The sequence below is a fragment of the Crotalus tigris genome, unplaced genomic scaffold, assembly GCF_016545835.1.
Source record: "Crotalus tigris isolate CLP2741 ecotype Arizona unplaced genomic scaffold, ASM1654583v1 scf7180000018340.3345759, whole genome shotgun sequence".
Lineage (NCBI taxonomy): Eukaryota > Metazoa > Chordata > Lepidosauria > Squamata > Viperidae > Crotalus > Crotalus tigris.
In genome coordinates, this window is record NW_024096953.1 from 870,464 (window position 1) to 882,661 (window position 12,198).

Consider the following 12,198-nt stretch of genomic DNA (forward strand, 5'->3'; position numbering starts at 1 on the left):
CAAACATACTGTGGAAGCCACACCTCTAGAGTGCCTTGCATGACACTGCCCCAAGATGGAATTGGGAGTTGGGCAAGGTGGCCCCATCATCCTCTCCCTCACCCCAGTGCTCGGTGACAAGGTGAGATCTTGGGGCCAGCAGCTTGTAGCCTCAAAAGTTGAGTTAGATGTTGCTAAAACAATCATGTGCTTCCACGCAACTGGAGGAACTTACCAAACAATCACTAAATTATTTACCAAATAATCAGTTGGTCATTTCCCCATCTGTTCAGGATTGACAATCCCTTCCTTCTGAAAAAGATATCGCAGTATCTGGGATAGGTTCAAAACAACCAGAACGGCTTTCATAATTGATGTTTGTTTTTGTTGTTGCAGACGTTAGTTTGGCTTTTACAAAATGAAAGAAAGGCTTAAACATACCTAGTTCTTATTTCCCCAGTGTTGGTCTCTATACCCACCCACATGCATGCACACACAATGGTTTGTGTGGACTGTACAATCTTATAGACAAGAAAGTCATCAAAAGTTTGAAAGTAGCTGGAAGGGTCCAAATGAAATTTGGAATGCTTGATATGATGGTGCATTTGATTCAACCCTGAATGACGGCCTGGTTGCTAAGGGTGACCGCACATCCCAGCCAAGCAGGGTTTGGCCAGGAAAAAGGGCTCATTCTGCAAGTTGAAGTTAGCAGCACCATCTGTTTTCTGTTCATCCACCAGGGGAACGATTCACACAACCAAGTTGTGATATAGAAAGGTACTTAAAATCTTTATGTTCCTCATTCTTTGTGCTACGACTGGATAAGAAAATGAAAAGTGAGATTTAATAATTCTTATAAAATTAAACAACAAAATAAATGCTTGAAGACTACAAATCCATAATAGAGAATGGCTGAAAAAATGCCACACATGCTAGAATTTACATCACTACTTTAATTCCATTGACCTGATTGAATTCCCTGTAAGAATTCTCTTCCCACAGTTCCTTTTTTGTGGAGATCAGTGCTTTCTTCAGAAGCTAAATAATACATTAAGTGGCAAAATGGAACTGAAAGTTGTGATTTTGGTAATGAGAAGCCAGCAACAAAACTGTCCACCCTGGTTCATCCTTTCTGATCTGGTCTAGTTGATGCTGTTTACATTTATAATTTTTTCTCTGCCAAGATTGGGCAACTGAGTTTCTCTTTTCTTTTTAGCTTAACAATTCCAGGCAATGAGACTCAGTCTTGGCACTTGAACTTCCACAGATACGAACTTAGAGCTGCTCTGGCTAGAAATGTGTACACAGCCACACTTTTAAAAGAAGTGATGCAAACGCTAAAGAATGCAGGATCCCATTGGAAAAAGAGGGAACTTGGTTTCTCCAGTGGACAGTGCCTGTCTGGCTCTCTTTCACTTTGATTTTCTTGGATCTTTTATTCTGTTTAGACGTTTGTCCCAATTTCTCCCCATGAAACGGCCACATCCTACCAGCCGCAGTAATAGGAATGGTGACAACCACCATCAGTCACAGGATTTGTCCTTCACTTTTACTGGCTTGAAAAACCCGATGGGTTGATTTGCAGAAGAAATTGCTGCTCCCCAGTTTTCCTTTTGCCAGCTGCTTCCAGGGTCGATTCCAGGAGGGGCTTCCGTGCCCAGGCCCAGATTTCTGGGGGCACTCCAAACAACCCTGGATAAATGTTCTCTCTGTTGATTATCAGGGTTTTGGCTAAGGAAGCAGCTGTCTTATTGTAAGCTCTGTACACAACAAAACTCTCCTGCTGGGCATCTGAAACCTTTGTCATCAGGACAAGATCGATATTAGAGCTTTACAGGTGACCCCTTCTGTTGGATAAGGATCACCATTGGTATGCAAGGCATGACCAGGTCTGGCTTTGAATGTACCAGAAAGAAGGAAGGAAGGAAGGAAGGAAGGAAGGAAGGAAGGAAGGAAGGAAGGAAGGAAGGAAGGAAGGAAGGAAGAAGGAAAGAAGGAAAGAAGGAAACTCTCCCTCCCCCTTGAAGCAAAATATCTTGTTTATAGAATTCACCTTATATCCCTACTGCCGTGATGGAGTACAATGGGATGGATTCTCTGGAGGGAGAAATTTATTCCAGAGGCAGCTCAGTTCTAATAGTTCTCAGAGTATGTGGTAGATGCAGACAGCAGAGTCCTCTGTCTGGATGCTGCTGGATAAAGAGGAACAAACTCCATTTCAACCCCAGCAGTCAGTCTTACTTTGGTCTCTATTGTGGGCTATTGCAGTGCATTCTGCGCGGATCTGCTCTTGAAGCTACAGCTGGTGCAGAATGCAGTGGGATGGGCTGTTATGGGCCCTCCATGGTATGCCCACGTAACACGGCTGCTCTGTCAGCTGTATAGGCTACCAGTAAGTTTCTAGAGGCAATTCAAAATGCAGGTGATCACCTATGATGAAGGGACTATCTGTGTCCCTGGAGTGTCCATCTTCCCTCTTGGAGCTGATAGAGTTGGCATGCTTCGGGTCCCATCAATCAAACAGCATCATCTGAGTGACCCAGGAAGTGGCCCTTTTTTGTTGTGGTGCCCATGTTGCTATTAATTTGTTTTATTACTGTGCACTGCCCAGAGGCATTATGGAGTTGATCGGCCATATAGATTAAATAGACAGACAGAGAAACAGACAGACAGACACGGTAGGTAGGTAGATAGATAGATAGATAGATAGATAGATAGATAGATAGATAGATAGATAGATAGATAGATAGATAGATAGATACGGTAGATAGCTAGAGACAAAAGAGCATCTTGTAGGGTGGAGGGACACAGGCCCATAACAATGGGGAGAGAGGCATAGACCCAGTGCTCTCCTCTTTTCATTAACTCTTAGGTGAAGCATCCACACGACAAAACTACCTAGTGGGGATATTCTGTGATTTCTGTGCTGTTCTCCTCTGTATTTCACAGCGTGATTTATGGCTAGCCTTTTCGTGACATCCAACACAATTAAAGCTACGGTCTGTCCAAAGTGTGCCAGCACAATGCTATTAGTATTCCTGGAGAGGGTGGGTGGTGAGAGAGAGAACGCGCTAAGGATTCAGAGGGGTTAGAATGCTCTCCTCGCCTCTGTTCAGATAATTTCTTATTGAAGAACAGTGTGTAACTTTCTTTCTTAAAAAAAGAAAATAAAAATGTCCCTCTATTGATCATTCCCCAACTCTTTGGCTCTACATAATAGACTTGCTCCAGACCCTTTTCTATTCTCTTCACCTCTTCTCTGCTGGGCAGTTTTACCTGCAGAGCTGCGGCCAAAGATCCAGGTTTGTTAAACAAGCATGTTCAGAAGCAGCAGCAAAATTTCTATAGATTTATTTCAGCAACAGGAAAAAAGAAACCTGCTGATGTTTTGGGTTTTTAACACTCTCTCTCTCTCTCTCTCTCTCTCTCTCTCTCTCTCTCTCTCTCTCTCTCTCTCTCTCCCTCCCTCCCTCCCTCCCTCCCTCCCTCCCTCCCTCTCTCTCTCTCTCTCTCCCTTCTGTGCCCCCCAAAAGAGCTGCACGGCTGGAGTTTTCATTTAAATAAAGAGCAGAATCACATTACACTCCATTGATTGCAATTTTTTTTCTGACTGTTGTGACATTTTCAGGAAGGCTAATTTATTCAAGCATGGAAATCTTTAAAAACTTAATTAAGTTATTTCTGAGATTTTTCATGCCTTTATTGTTTTGAGCTCACATTTACACTTTAATTCCAGTTAATAGTAAGAAAAATAGAAGAGAGAAATCCTCCTCCTTTTTTCTCATTCAAGGGAACTTCCCCACTGGTGTGTCTGCCCTCCTCTCTTTCCAGAGCCCCACACCAGGAGACCAGAGGCAAGTCACAGATGGAGCCCCACCCCACACTGGACTTGGTCCTCGAGTTCAGAAGTCAAGTGGGCTCCTCCGGTTGGGCCCTGGCCCCAAGTTCTGCTTCCAGTGCTTGGCAACCAAGAAGCATCAAGAATGCTAATCAGGAGTCCCTGGCTGGCTTGCAGAAAAAGCAAAGAGGGACAAATACAGAATAAAACCATAAAAGCACAACAATAAATACAAGGAAATAACAGAAAATGGAACCATAAAATGTCATACAGCATAAAACCTGCAACTCAAAGGAAAATCAATAGAACAAAGCTGATGTAGCACAACCCCAAGTTTGTATAACCTGAGAACAGCTGGCGTTACTCTTAGGAGAAGAGCACGGATGGCAGAAGGTGATGCCCAATGCGCGTCCCTGGGGGGGGGCTTCTCCAGGAGTAAATGCAGAGGAAACCAACTCTGAGTCAACACAGCCTCTGAACCTGTGGTCCTCCAGGGCTCATACACACACTCCAGGGCTTGGAGCCCTCTTGAAAGATGTGATAAAATAACTCACAAACTGCCTGGCTTCAGATTTAGGACAAGCAACAAAATCATTTTGCTAAGTGTGGGATTAATTTTACAGTCTCTCTCTCTCTCTCTCTCTCTCTCTCTCTCTCTCTCTCTCTCTCTCTCTCTCTCTCTCTCTCTCCCCTCCCTCCCTCCCCCTCCCTCCCTCCCCCCCCCTCTCTGGATAATGAATTGGTGGAAGTTGCTGTCATCAAACATACAGTATGTTGTAACCTGACCAGAGTCTTTTGATTTGGGCAGGCTGTAAAAAAATACAATAAATAAAACCCACAGGTGCCTGCAGGCTGAGATGGCTCTGAAATGAGAGTCAACATATTCGTTCAGCAGGTGAGCAACACTTTTGACATATTGCTTCCCTGACCTGTGGCTTCCCAGAAGCCTCTGATCAGCCAACACTGGAAGCAAACAGCTGGGAGAAATGGAGGGTTGGACTAGCGCAGTCTGGATTGCCCAGATCTTCCCGTCTCTGGCCAGGAAGCAGCTGAGACACCAGCTAGTTGGAGTGAGGAAGAAATAGTTGTGTGAACCTTCAAGGAGTGAAGTGGAAGATGGCCAAACTCTCCCAAAGGCATCCTTGTTGACAAGAGGCTGGAAGGATCAAAACACCAAACAAGCCCCTTTTCTCGAGTTCCTTCTGGGCTCACCCTTGGCTGAATATTACACTGGTTTCCCTCAGGCCAACTGAAAGAGACAATCTGTATTCCTGCTACAGTTGTGCGTATTATTTTTAAGTCATTAGTCTCTGTTTCATATTGTGAGTCAAGAAGTTTAATAAGAGGAATTTATGGCCTGTCTCCTCTAATCAAGACAATAAACTATGGTGGTGTTGAAGGCTTTGAACGAATGGATGCTACTTTCATTCTCAGCTTTCTCCACCCTCATTGCCCTCTTTCTAGCTGGTCTTTCTGGATTTATTATCTGATAAAAGTGGCCCCTCTCAACCGGGCAAGGAGAACATAGGACAGATGGCAACAAGTCCCTCCAGAATGAATGAACGGCCATGCAAGTGACATCTCCCAGTTGGGTCTGAAATTATGTCACAAGGAAAGGTTGTTGAATATTTAATGACTGTCATGTAGTCGTTTAGTGGTATGTTTATTTGCCTTGCAATTTCAGCTAAGCCCAGTACAAGAAAATAGTAAACATCACCACCTCATGAAAATTCTTTTATTCCAGAAGTTTCCCAACCATGAATGGTTGCAAATTCCCCAAATTCCTCTGTGGGTGCTGAAAGGAACATCAGCCCTGCTGAAGAGCTACTTCTAAGAACCAGAGAAAGGGAGCATTTCCTCCCAGTCAAAATGCCTTGAACCAAGTCTACATAACTGTTGGTTTTCAACTCTCTGAGTCTGGTCCAGTCCTGGTCTTGGTTGAGCTCGGACTGGGGAAATAAGGGGCTGAAACCGACCCAAGGCTTTCAGAGGACCAAATGCCAAGTACTGATGCCAGGCTTGGCTGATTGAGAAGTTTGCTTCATGCCAACCGTGAGAATGGGAGTTGCCAAGCAAAAATCTTTTTCCTTTCTGCATCTGAAGAGGTTCTTCAACAAACCCATCAGCTCTCATTCATCACACTAGTCTTGCCTTGGAGGTGCCTGTTATGTTTGCTGTTCGTTGCGGCATTGAAGAGGCAGCAGGTGAAACACAACTCTGTTTATTGCAAATGCAAAACCGAAAAGCACATGCTCCACCCCTATTTATACATTCAGCTTAGGAGGCGGCAGCCAATCAGATCACAGTATTCTCCCGCTTAAATACATAACAAGTAGTCTCCAGACAGAAAGTCTGGCTTGTTGACCATGTGATCTGCTAACCGTTACTACACAGTTTAAACACCCAATTTCTTAATTTTAACTCAATACATTACAGCGCCCATGTAGCAGTAAAGAGGTCACAACTGCTCTGCAGTTTAACTGCCCTTGTGATGGTCTTTCCCCTCTGCAGGATCTGAGATCCTTTTGTAGGGGATGCTGGTGACCAGAGATGGGACCGTCTCCATATGGAACACTAAATGGGGACTCTTCCCTATAAAGTATCTGGCTACAGTGATGAAGTTTGTCACATCAATCCAATCATCCAGCTTTCCTTCCCACACAGGTGGTGTCCAGGTGCTACCCAGAAATTATTGATTTCTGGCTGATGGAAGAAAACTAACCAATTAAAACTTTCAAGATGGGTCTCAGATGCATCCACCTTCTTTCCACATTCTCTCCTTGTTCCTCTCCTCACCAAAATCCAAAATCTCTGCCAGAATTTCTATTCTTCAGCCCAGAACTGTGCTCTGCATATGGAAAATATTTGCTCTGAATATTGTCCATTAATGTTTTCATCTGTGTTTAGTGTCAGGAGTTTTCGATTACTGGCCTTGCAAAGTGAAAAGCTTTGCTTTCATGCTTCCTCGACTCGCATTTTCAGATACCCGTCAGAGTAAATGATAGGATCGGCACTTTGCCCAGAGGGAACAAGGGAAGAAACTTCATCGGAATCTGTAAAATATGTGCTTAGTGCTTTGGCTGCAGACCCTGATCTGGAGCTGGGGGGGGGGGGCAGGAGGACTAAGCTGTCTATTCAAGGAGATCAAAGACAGAGCATTCCAAAGATGGATACTGATGCTGATACCAACATAGACTCCATAATTAATTAAACCACTAAAATTTCATTGTCATAGGATGTGGGAAGGATTACACTAAAACTCCCTTTTTACAACCCTGCAATCCCTTAATTCAGGGTAGAGTCAAGACGACTGGATGTAGCTGAGCATTTACTGGCCTGATGCCTTTCCTGATGCCACACAGAGTTCGCAGCACATAGGTTTTCTTTGCAGCCTGAGAGAGAAACATCTGCTGTGCCTAGGATTGAACTCTCAACCTTCTGAGTGGGAGATGCACATCTTTTCCACTAGGGCACTATGCTGCTCGTGGAAAGGATTACACTGCTGATTCAAATTCCCAGAGCATGTAATACATTTTGGCAGTAACAGTGTGTTGTAAAAGCTGTAGAGAGATTCCATATTCAGAGGCATTCTACCTCTGAATACCAAATGCTGGGAAGCATTCAAGGCAGACATAAGTGCTGTATTACAATGACATTGTGGGTTTTCTGTTTTATATCCTTCCTGTGCTTTTTGTTGCATCTTTCTGTAATTATTTTCATTATAATGTGCCCAAACAACCCAGATTATTGCATTAAGTAAATAATTGGTAGGGAAAATGAGTGAGAATGGTTTTCCTTCATTAAGGACCTTTTGAGGGTATCTGAAAGGTTCTTCTTGAGAGACAATAAAGAGGCCTTTGTGTTACAATCAGAGTCCTTCTTACTTTTCCAGCGAGTAACAGAGTCAATCAGCCCCTGAGCATCTGAATCTGCAACTGTCCCTGGCACTTGCGCTCTGCAAATCATTAGAATAACAACAGCCATGATGACTTTAGAAGATTCTTTTGATCTCATTTACTTTCCTGCCATGTAGAAGAAAGGCTAGACAATGATATTTTCATTAATGATGGAGCCTATATTTATACTTGTGTAGATATAGACTCCATAATTAATGAATATAGATATAGGCTTAGGAAAATATATTCAAATGCAGTGACGTGTCTGTTACCTGCAAAGATCAGAATTGGCAAATCCTTGCATTCCCTGTGACACTTTCGATGGAAAGGGAAAAAACAGACCAACCTATCAAAAATAGTGCCATAAAAAACAAAATAGAAACACAAGTTAACATAGGCAAGAAAATGGTAAGTGAGCACCTGTCCAGCCTAGATGAGTTCAAATTGCCAGGACCAGATGGATTACACCCCAGAGTTCTCAAGGAACTGGCAGATGTGATATCGGAGCCACTGAACTATATTTTTCAAAGATCCTGGAACACAGGGGAACTACCAGAGGACTGGAAAAGAGTTGATGTTGTTCCCATCCTCAAAAAAGGAAAAAAATGGATCCAGGAAATTACAGACCTCTCAGCCTGACCTCAATACCTGGGAAGATCCTGGAAAAGATAATCAAACAACGAATCAACTAACACCTAGAGGCAAACAAAGTCATTACTAAAAGCCAACATGGGTTTGTCAAAAACAGATCATGCCAGATAAATCTTATTGTATTCTTTGACAAAGTGACAAAATTAGTGGATCAGAGGAATGCTGTGGACATAATTTACTTGGACTTCAGTAAGGCATTTGATAAAGTAGATCACAACCTACTACTTGATAAAATAGAAAAATGTGGGGTAGACAGAATCACCACCAGATGGATCCGTAGCTGGCTGACCGGCCAGTGGTCCTCAATGGAACTGCATCTATATGGAGGGAAGAGTATAGTGGGGTGCCCCAGGGCTCTGTTCTGGGCCCAGTACTCTTCAACATCTTCATCAACGATTTGGATGAAGGGATAGATGGGGAACTCATCAAATTTGCAGACGACACCAAGCTGGCAGGAATAGCCAACACTCCAGAAGACAGGCTTAAGATACAGAAGGATCTGGACAGACTTGAACACTGGGCACTAACTAACAAAATGAAATTCAATGGTGAAAAAAGCAAGGTTCTACATTTAGGCAAGAAAACCAAATGCACAAGTACAGCATAGGTGGCACCATGCTCAATAGTAGTAACTGTGAGAGGGACCTCGGAGTCCTAGTATACAATCACCTAAATATGGGCCAGCAGTGTGCTGCAGCTGCCAAAAAGGCCAACACAGTGCTAGGCTACATTAACAGAGGGATAGAATCAAGATCACGTGAAGTATTAATACCACTCTTCAATGCCTTGGTAAGGCCACACTTGGAATACTGCATCCATTTTTTGGTCACCACGATGTAAAAAAGATGTTGAGACTCTAGAAAGAGTACAGAGAAGAGCAACAAAGATGATTAGGGGACTGGAGGCTAAAACATATAAGGAACCGTTGCTAGAATTGGGTATGTCTAGTTTAACGAAGAGAAGGACAAGGGGGGACATGATAGCAGTATTCCAATATCTCAGGGGCTGCCATAAAGAAGAGGGAACTAAGCTATTTTCCAAAGCACCTGAAGGCAGGACAAGAAGCAAGGGGTGGAAACTAATCAAGGAGAGAAGCAACCTAGAACTAAGGAGAAACTTCATGACAGTGAGAACAATTAATCAGTGGAGCAGCCTGCCTCCAGAAGCAGTAAATGCTCTAACACTGGAAGTTTTTAAGAAGAGACTGGACAGCCATTTGTCCGAAATGGTGTAGGGTTTCCTGCCTGAGCAGGGGGTTGGATTAGATGACCTCCAAGGTCCCTTCCAACTTTACTACTATTACAAAAAGCAGGGTAGGAAAAATATTGATGTTTTTGAACTTTGGTGCTGGAGAAGTCTCCTGGGAATACCATGGACAGCCATGAAAATGAAACAGTGGCTCATTATACAAATGGACCCAGAGACACAAAAGACCTAACAGGCACAAATGACCAGGGTCAATTTCTTCACTTTGGACCTAGATCTCTGGAGAAGCTCTGATACTGGGAAAAATGGAAAGAGAAGGACAACCTGTGGGCAGGTGGAAGGCCTCAGACATAGTGGTGATAGGTGAACCATTGAAAGACCAGATGAGGGACAGATGGTGCTGGAGAAAATGTGACTACTGTGAGTCAACACCGACTTGAATGGCACCCAACCTATCAGTCATGTAGAAGACCCTGCCCATATTCTATTCCCAGCACTGATCTTCCTTTCTTTTTAGCAATGTTTCAGTTACTCATGAAAGAATGGTTCAATGGGAAACACAACCCCATGCTGACTAACTAAGGGGCTATTTGCTTGCTGGAAAAGTTGGATTTATCCCTTTGTTTCTCTAAAGAGGCCCTGCTTATATGCAGATGATTTACAGACATGCAGGTTTGAGTGTCCTCAATGCATTGCATTGTGAACCTGTTTTTCAAAGGGAAAATAGGTTTGAACGATTATTTCAGCTGGTGGACCACCAACAAAGCTTTCCCATCGAGCAAAACTCTCCTTTCTTCACATTACCTAAGCCTACAGTATTTCATTGGTAAGTCACAAGCACATAAATTTAGAGTTTTCAGTTTTCACCCTGTGGCCAAATTCATTTGGTAGAGTAAATCTTAATAGCAGAGCATTAGCTAAAAGTTGCCTTGAAGAATGAGCATAAGAATAACATTTCAAATCATTTAAAAAGTAGAGTCCAAACAATTTATTTTCATCAGACCACCAGTTCAAACGTTTCGGTGGGAATTTTGTTGATGAAAATGAACTGCGTGATGCCCTTGTTCAACTGATATGTGTCTGGAACTGGTAATATTCCAGGACTGCAACCTTTGGCCACGATTCAAAGCCAGAGCTATTTTTTTCAATGTCAAGCTGGTCAGGATAGGGACAAAACTCCAGTTACTGCAGTTGTGCAGAATCTTCCCAAATGCTGAATTACTTTCCTTTAGTGCGTGTTGCTTGACTGTCATGTTGAAACTTTAGGTCTTAACACTGTATAGCAGAATACAAATAAATGTCTATTGTGTTTTAGAGAAACAACATCATATCAAAGGCACAACCTGGAAGGAACAGCAGACTTGCTATCTCTTCAAGTGCTGAGTTTCTAAAATATAATTAAGCCATAACATTTGGAAGCGAGGAGTGACTAGCCAATAACTAACTGCCAAAGTAGGGAGCCACATTGGTGAAAGCAAACCTATTTACAGGAGTTGAAGGTCCTTTATTGAATGCCTACTTCCGAGGATCAGGCCAGCTGCTATCACCAGAGCTGGAAGAAAAATGATGGGGAGGCCACAATGCCTGTGGTGCTTAAGCCCAAGCAGGTGTGTGCAGCACAGGTGGTCTTCCAGAGCACAGGGAGGATCCCAAGGGCCACCGTGTGGAGAGCAGACGAGCAGTGAGTGGACCATGTTCAGAACAAGGGGGGCTCTAGGCTGGTTCCTGGCCATCAGCCCTTCCTGAAATAGTTACCTGTATGGCCTCCTCTTGACTACAGACAGCAGTGAGAGATTGTTTTTTTTCCCCCCTGGGAACCATCTCTTCCTCCCATGTAGTTTCTGTTAATTTCTCTCTATGTGGATGAATTGATTTAAGCCTGTCTCAGGTGTCTGTCCATCCGTTCTCCCGTTCTGCTGGAACTAAACCTCTTTCCAAGCCATATCATCTCCTCCATGTGGATTGTATTTACAGCAGAAGCCAGGAGCTAATAAGCTTCTCTCCCAACAGAAGCCAGGCCTGTTCATTATCAAATCATCTCCAGATGTACGGCTCCCTTTCTTCTCCCAGCAGCTATAATCATCACTTTGTTATGCCCCATGGGGGCCTGTAATATTGCACAGTGACGCCTGTTTGCATGCAGAAGGATTCTCAGATGAGGACGGGCGAAGGGGCCGGGAGGAAGGGCTGCCATCCAAGGGATTAAGGCAACCATTTCCCATGTGGACAGCTCCGCAGAGTCATTTTCTTTAAAAAACTTGCAGATGGAGAGCAAAGTGGGAGGGATGCCTGGTAAGGCCATGAAGAGTCACACTCGGGAGTCAGAAAGAAGAAACCACCTGCACAAACCAAGCTTCTCAATTGCCCAACCCACCTTGGGAAGGACAATCTTGCATGAGAATAAGGAAAGGGACCTTCTGAGAGGATCTGCTCTCTCCTCTTCCAAGAAGTGAAGCTTGGTAAGGAATCCCTAAAACTAGCAGCCGGTTCTTGGAAGCCCAGGCAGTCTCGTTAGAAGGGACTCAGTGTCCTGCCTCCCTGCAGGGCTCCCCCGTAGCAGTTTCAGGAAGGATCCAGGGTCACAGCCACCCATGTGAGGGATTCTAAACAACATCACAAGAACATGAA